The 8,211-nt window shown below is 41.0% G+C and overlaps 1 long non-coding RNA gene across 1 annotated transcript; it reads left to right on the top strand.

Moving 5' to 3' along the window:
- The first annotated feature begins 1,942 nt into the window (after window positions 1-1,942).
- Window positions 1,943-7,013, top strand: LOC125891666 (uncharacterized). Its single transcript, XR_007449650.1, has 3 exons — window positions 1,943-2,040; window positions 2,201-2,233; window positions 6,842-7,013. It is a non-coding gene; the product is annotated as an uncharacterized LOC125891666 (long non-coding RNA).
- Window positions 7,014-8,211: the final 1,198 nt, after the last annotated feature.

Raw genomic sequence — 8,211 nt, 5'->3', positions numbered from 1 at the left:
TATTTACTAAAGTGTAATGCAATTCACATACAAATGGAAGCTTTCTCATAGGCTTAGAATGATTTCTCTATATATACATAGGCAGGGTGCGGTCTGCTGGAGGCTGCCCTCTTGCGTTGGCATATTTGAATACAGTGGCTGAAAGGGATATATGCGCTTCGCCTTTCGCGTTTACCTAGAACTTGGAGAACTGGAGACAGAGAAGGTGAAGCTCAATCCGGGGCGCTTATGCGTGAACCTGCTTTGTACTTTTATGATTCTGTCACACTTTAAATGGAAGACCACACATATGTTTTGCCCCGTAAGAGGGCAACCACGCCACCAAATAAAAGAAAAAGGTCAGATAAGCCAGGACGGGACAAAATGCGAGTGAATATCGGTGTTGCTTATTCCAGGTGGAATTTTGGCTTCATGTTTGCAGCTACTTTTCCCTCTCGTCTCAGTTCGAGTGACGGCTATGTTTACGTGCTAACGTTATCCTAGCTTTGGCTAACATTATCCCAGAGCTACAGCTAAATGGTTAGCCTAGCCTACAGCCTAATCTGTTGATTCCTCTTGCGCTGCTGCGAAGGCTGCCACCCTCTCCTCCTTCTCTTCCCTCTGGGTAGCCGGTCTTCCTGATCTCCCTCTCCCTCTTCCTTATCTCCCTGTGTCCTGTGACACTCTGGAAATGCATATAATATAATCGTACCAACCTATATTTGCCACACTGTGCCGTGACTATCACATAAAACATGTTATTTTAGCATTACTGTGCTAATGCTTGTGTTACCAAAACAATTAGAAATAAAACACTCCTAACATAACGTTATATCTCACAGATAACCTATGTATCTCACTGGTAAGCTATAACATATCGTAACATGGTTTAGATTCCTAAATAAATATTCACCTCGTCGCTAGATACTCCTGAAAAACTTGAAAAACTCTTTTGTCTGCACAAGGCTTTTTGTCCTACGAGGCCACCGTCACTTACCCAACGGGAGGGGTGATTGAGTGAGCGCGAGTGAGCGCTGCAATCTAGAATTTGACTGCTGATGTCACTGTTACTCACCATTTTTGCACACTGACGCTTTAACGTCATCACCACAACCATGCTGTAAGGACATGTTCAGGGTGATGAATCTCTGAACTCTCATTTAGCTACTAGTTAGCAGCAACCCAGTGACTTTGAGAAGAGGGAATTACAAATGCAAAAATGCTAACTCATTTACAGGTTTAAGGAATGATTCCATTTTTATCAACTGTAATTATGATCTTTTTTAACAACAACCAAGTGTTTTTGTTGCCTAGCCTCAACCATACCTTATAAGAGCACTCCATAGATGTACTATCGGACTTCTATAGCATTGTCATTGACACATGATAGACTTCTTGGGAAAAAAACAACAACAACAAAAAACTACATTACCCACAATGCAACTTGCCCACCTACAGCTCAGTCTTAGATCTGGGTATGCTAGTACTAGCCAATGTAGCATTGAGCCACTAGCCTCAAGCAGAGAGATTTTTAATTTTCAAGCTTGTAGTCTTCAGCCCCAACCAACATGGACTCAAATGACATCACATAAGGCAATATATCAGTTTTTGCATATTTCCCACTGCAGCCACTAACAGTGTTATATAAGTCATTTCACAGTAGTACTCTCCCAAGACCTGACTGCCAACCTTAACCACACTACCATATGCAAATATTACAATGTACGAACATTTTCAAATAACTTTTTCTTTTGCTCTCCACTCTGACTATAATTGAATATATGTGCCAAATCTACTGAGGGACATCTTTAACCTGTGCTGACTTTCCACCTGTTCATTTACTTCCATGTAGAATTTCCCTGAACGCTGTGTTTGGGGCTTTTGTCCCCTCCTTTTCTCCCATCAGCCACCTCTGTTACCCATTAATCATGTCATGCGTCTCTCACTGGACAAACCCCAGAGAGTGCTGAGGGGATAAGAGGACTGAACTGCACTTGAACTGGAAAAAATGCACCAGAGCAGCTCGACCAGCTGCATCAAATCATGTCTTAAGAAAATCATGTAAGAGAGAAAGGAAGAGAGGGAGAGAGATTAAAGTGCTGTGCCGTGGCGCCGGCTCACTGGCAATACGGTCCGAGAAGGATATGCTTGCCTCTTTAGTAATGTTATTCCTTCTGAAGTATATTCTTAATCCCAAACATTGTTTTTTCTTCCTTCACAGCCACCCTCGCTGATTCAGACTGACAGAGGCAAGGTGGGTGCAGATTTATCACATTCTGTTTCAGAAGTGACGCCTTGCTACATACGTACAGTCCTCACCCAAAAAGTGAGAAAAATGGCAGAAGACATTGTTCTTTTTAAACTAAATTACATGTAGCTGAATAAATCGGAGGCATGTGATGTGTGGGCGCCTGAGCTGTAAATCTTGACTGACTCAAGAGCCGAGCCCTCTCAGGGCTGCTGGGAGTTGGATTTATTGTTTTCCACACATGAGGTTATTGTTTTGTCTCTGTGCTGCTTTATGGACAGCAGCAAACGAGGAATTCTGTACTTGTTTACTTGATTAGTTTAAGATGCATAACGAGGCTGTGCTCCTAATGAGACTCACAACTTACACATTAAAGGAATAGTTCAACACTTTGGGAAATAACACTGTATCCGTCTGCTGAATAGAAGGCTAAACCACTGATTCAGTAGGTGTCAACAGTGATTCAGTATCGTCCGTTTGTACATGTTCCAAACACCTTTTGTGAGAATGTGAGGTATTTGTCAAAGCAGTGGTTTATTATAATCCACTCTGCATAATGCCAAATCAACGTACTATGGAAGAAAAGGATTTCTTGGCATCTTGATAAGCAGCTTAAGTTTGATTGTTCAATTTCACTGCATATAAATACTTTTCTGGTTTTAGAAACTTATTATATTCAGTCAATTTTTCATTATCCTCCAAGTGATTCATGGATTTATGTGATGAGATGCAAAAAAACCTGATCTATAATTCAGCACAATAAGACAATGATTTGACACTGATACATCTGCAGATCGATAGCCTTGTTGACAGCGAATCCAGATGAGCCGGCGCTGCTGTAGCAATCGAGGGCTTGCTCCATTATGCTAAACCTAAGACTAGGGAGGGTAGCCCTAATTGTCCAAACAACACAAAGCGCATTCCTCATTTGATGCGGCATTGACATCTAACATATTGGATTCCATGCTGGAACAATCAGGCCAGGACTGCGGCGTTGGGGCACTCCGAGACCCGACCAGGAGCCAGGATAATTAACATTTATTGATACATGACTGCTGTAAGCCTGTTTGCCCAGTGAATTAAACCAGCTCATTACAGGCTTAATGGTGGGTAGGGGAGATAAATAATAGATGCCAGTCCACTCACTGGCACTTTAGCATGCATCAGGAGACCCCCTCCGCCACTGCCTCCCCCTCCACCTCCTTCCACCATCCCTGACATCAATTTGCCCTACACAAAGTCAAGACATCCTCCCCTGAAACCAAAACTGACATCACCACTTCAATCCAATCAAGTGGTCTCATGTGGGCTCGGCTGGATGTTTTAATGATGGCGGTGGTGGATAAAGGTTGAGTTTGGTACTAAATCAGAAATATGTGCATGTGCAGACACATTTTCAATAAAATAAGGATATAATTATTAGCAGCAGGAATGTTTATGTTGCAGCTCTTTGGGATTTTTGTTTGTTTGTTGCACTCCTGGGAGCGTTTGATGATAAAAAACACAGATGTCAAGGCAGAGGGAAAAAGTTGTTTGTAGGTGTCAACACCACAAAAGGGTGTTGCTCTGTTTTGCCCTCCCTCCCTCCTGCCTTACCCCGGCTCGCAGAAATGAAACACGAGAAAAACCAATACATTTTAGTGGAGCGTTACAGCAAGGCATCCTGACAAACAGATGATGCTTTTTGTTGTGCTTCTTATCTTCTGTGCCTCCCCTGTCCTTTCCAATTGTTCTCCTCCCTGACAACATAACTTTCACACTCCTGCTCCCCCACCTCTCTCCTGTAACCCCACATGAAATGCTGCCTTATCGAGCTTTAACCCAAAACACAGTGCATTTTCATCTGCCGCTCTGCCTTGTAAAATCCACTCAATACAAAGGCTCACAAACAGTCAGTGCTAGGTGCAAGGTGAGAAGTTTGAAAGGAACTAGTCATGGTTGGATGAGTGCTTTAATTCTCTATTTATGCACACCACTACCAGCCGTCTTTTTTTTTTTTTTTTTTTGCAATTGTCCAGATTATTTCAGACTTATTTTTACTGGCATTTAAAACAGTGAAAAAGATGTACTATGCTTTGATGAAAGTTTCACACTACTTTAGATGTGATGCAGCCAGGGGTGTCATGATTCTTCAAATCTACGATTTGATTAGACTTTCAATTTTGAGGTCATGATTCCCTTTGGTTTTCAATTTTAAGCTTTTTTTCAGCACTGAAAGCTACGTTATTCTTACACTATTGAGTCTTGATTTGTAAAGATCAACAGATTGTAGGTTTTATGCTCTGACAACTCTACAGTTTCAAATTCTTTAAAAGGCTTGGCTACATGGTATGAAGTGTGATACAAGAGCCTGTTCTCATTCCCAGGGCTTCAAATCCTGCTGCTTTGTCAACCCACTTGGCGTGTGATATCAACACCCACGGCATTCTTTAACATGATTATGAGATGCACCATACATTCAGCAAACCCCAATGTAAACCCATCTGTGCCCAAATTTGACACAGAGAGTCCACATAGTGTGGGAGGGATGGGAGACGGATAGGTCAAACGAGACTGGACTTTCAGCCAGGAGACCACAGTTCATGTGAAGCCAAAAGTCAATGTTGTTTAAAAGTAATGTTACACAATTTACATATGGTTGTTGCACCTTGTCATCAGTCACTAAACCTAACCAAGTAGTTTGTTGCCTAAACCTAACTGTGAGTGTTTCCTAACGGTAGCCATGTGTTACAATGTGTTTCAGCTGTGCGTCACATAAATAGGCCAAAGGATGCCATTTGTGTTGCAATAAAATGTCGAGGGGTGTGACAAAGCTGATATTTGATGATCTAGGAATGATAATGGGTTACATACAACTACTTTATTTTTGGGGGGAGTGTACCACACTAAGGCCATATGGCCAAATTAAATATTTATTCAGAATTTAATAAATAAACACAAAAACAACAACCGCTAGATGCCAGAAGGGTACGTAAAAGCAACATGTTGAATTAGCTCACGTGTAAAAAGCCACTTTCACTTTCAATTCACCCAAATAGGTGAGGGGTGAGGGTGGGGTGGGCGGGGAATTGCGATTTTGCTTTCGATTTCAATGACTGAAACAACACATTTCATTTTGAAATCACACCTCTAGATGCAGCACAAATAACTGTAATCTATCATGTTCTTTTCACCCTCAAAGAACAACTTCTGAGGATGAATAGATGTTATTTTCATTAAGTATGGAAGATTTTCCCAATATTAGCTGCTGCTTCTTAATTTAAACTATATGTGCTGTAAGTGTATCAATCAGAGAGTATATTTCTTGTTTAATTTGATGATGAGTGATACAATAATCCACAAAGGGAAGTTTTTCTAAATTATGTGTAAACATTTTGTCTTCAGAATGTGTTATTTATTTCTTTGATAAATTTTTCTACATAATCACATTAAACTGAACAAACAGAATAAAAGACATCTGTAAAATACAATCTACTGTTGTTAGTGACATTTTCAATAAGAATGGGAAGACAAAAGACATTTGTCTGATATGTTTTTCATCTTTAGCCTGTAATAGCTGTTCTTTGTTCTCCCTTTATTCAGTCAGGTGACATTCCTTCAAATAAAAAATAGCATATATATTTGTATATTTTGTATATTTTTTGCAGCAGCAAAGTGAGAATTTAAACTAGTTGAGATTAAAAACAAATTCTCAGCCGTTGTTCAGTTCCCTTTTAATAAATCATTTCTGTTTATTACAACCTAGGCTTGCCCAAGAGTGAAAATGTAGATCTTAACTGCTTCCTGGCCCAGTCTAATGAAGGTCAGCGTAAGTTCAATCAGGAAGACACAATTCTCTCTCTCTATCCCACTCCCACTGCTTCTTCCAATCAGCTGATTATGGGCATTCCCTCTCCTAGTGGCCTTTCAAACTTTGCCACAATCTCCTTCAGCTATTCATATTGCTACTGCCAACTTTTAAGGGCCAATCCGAATGCTCTTCCCTTAACCTTACCCTTTGGTTTCAAGTGCACTCACCAGATAGATTCCCCTCAACGACAAAGGGGTAGTGTAGAGGGGTAGGGAATTTTACCAAGAATTGGGATGCCACTTCATCCCAATTCTTGCAAATGACCGTAACAGACGTGTTCACCTACGTCATGCGTATCGTCGACGTAGGCTTCTTGCACGGAGAACTCTGTAGATATTCATGTCGGCATTTTTTCAAACATTCATATTCTAACTCAACGCTTACAGATAACAATGCATAATGCAGAAACATAACACATTACGACATATATTGGAATTTCTGCATGCTTATTTGCGAAAATAGTACTTAAAACTGTGCAAGGCTTTCTCATGGAGGCTGCCATCTTCCTGGAAAACTCGCTTGCTGGATAGTTTCGCGATGCATCCTGGGAAATTCAATCTTCCCCTCTGTTGAGATGGGTTCGTAAGTGTGCATCACACGGCTCCTCAAATTAAGTGGGGATTTTAAGGGCTGAAAAGCTCTAAAGTTTGGGACACCCTAGCCCTTTGCGGGAACGCACAAAAACAAGGGCTAGGGCCAATTTTGAGGGGAAGTGTGAGTATTGGGATGCACGCTAAATCTGTTCCTGACTCTGTTCCTGTCAGCTGTCATTTCAGGCATAATCGTCACGCCTTCCTCCGCCTCATGCGTCTCCAGTCACTTGATCCAGAGCCCAGGACAAGCTCATCTAAAGCCCACTCCTCTTCACATCCAGATCCTCAGCTCCCTCTTCATCTCATCACCACCAATACCACCACCAGCGTCTAGACTATATGGGAGGGGGTTCTCTAATCTATTATGTCACCACCCTCCTAGGATATATGACGATGGAGACTAATCACCAAAGATTTTCCACATTTCTCCTATGTCTGTGCACATGTAAATAAATATTATTTTTTTCAGAGCGAGTCTCTCCTGATTGAAATGTGATCGAGGCAGTCTGTATTGGTGACTGAAGAAGAAGTCTCTCTTTCCACTTGACACTTGCTTCTGTTACTGTGTGACCAGGTCCCTACTCATTTTACCTGAGGGTCATTATTGCACCATAAATCTTAATAAAGGCCTTGTTGTTTGATTCATGACCTGATGCTCTCACACACTTTAACATTCCCATCTTTGGAGGTGCTATTTGAAAGCTGTGTTGAGCTGTACTTTTTTGTCATTATCTCAAATATTTTAACAGGAAATAAAACTAAAATCCACTTGCTGCATGACAGTTAACCCGTATGTACAATTATGAGGAAAAATAGGGCAAAAAACAACAACTGCAGAGCAGGTGCATTTGTTTTCACTTATTGTATCACAGGTTATATAAAATATACTGTTGGAGATTTCACACAAGCTTAAAGATTATGATGAGATTTTACATGCAGAATGTTTTTCCAATTATCTTCGACAGTTTTTCAATTTGTAAACATGAAGACGTTTCTCAGATGCTGGAATCAAACAGGACAGATGTTTGCTAAAAGACAAACTGGAGCTGTTCCCCTGACAATGAGCAACTGACTTTGTAAACTTGTGGAATGCTGTGAATGTTTATAAGGCATTGTATTTCACAGCAGCAGACTGGAACTCTAAGCCAGCACCTCAATATCGTCATCGTCCACACAAATGGTCATTCAATTGGCAAGCGCACGCTGCACCTCAAAGAACTACACTCCAATTATCCGTCACAGTCAGGTTGTACTTGATTCAATATTATATAAAGATCTGAGCCAGGGTTCTATCAATACACTTTGTTTTGTGTCCTTTTCTACAAAGGAACGTAAAGGTCAGGGGAGGAAATTTTAACACTCCGACCATGTCTCACGGACACAGGCAGCATTCAGTAGTTCACTTGTAAGAGACGTACTCTCATTGTCCTCATTATGTCACTTCTGACATTTGCGATACTTTTGCGGGTTTGTTTGTTCTGGTTTGTAGGAGGACTCCTCCAGTGCCACCCATGAGGGTCTATCAGTATCAAAGCAACACG

Source organism: Epinephelus fuscoguttatus, linkage group LG7, assembly GCF_011397635.1.
Source record: "Epinephelus fuscoguttatus linkage group LG7, E.fuscoguttatus.final_Chr_v1".
Taxonomy (NCBI): Eukaryota; Metazoa; Chordata; class Actinopteri; order Perciformes; family Serranidae; genus Epinephelus; species Epinephelus fuscoguttatus.
The sequence above is the reverse complement of the archived record's forward strand: the minus strand, read 5'-3'. Positions and strand labels throughout refer to the sequence as shown.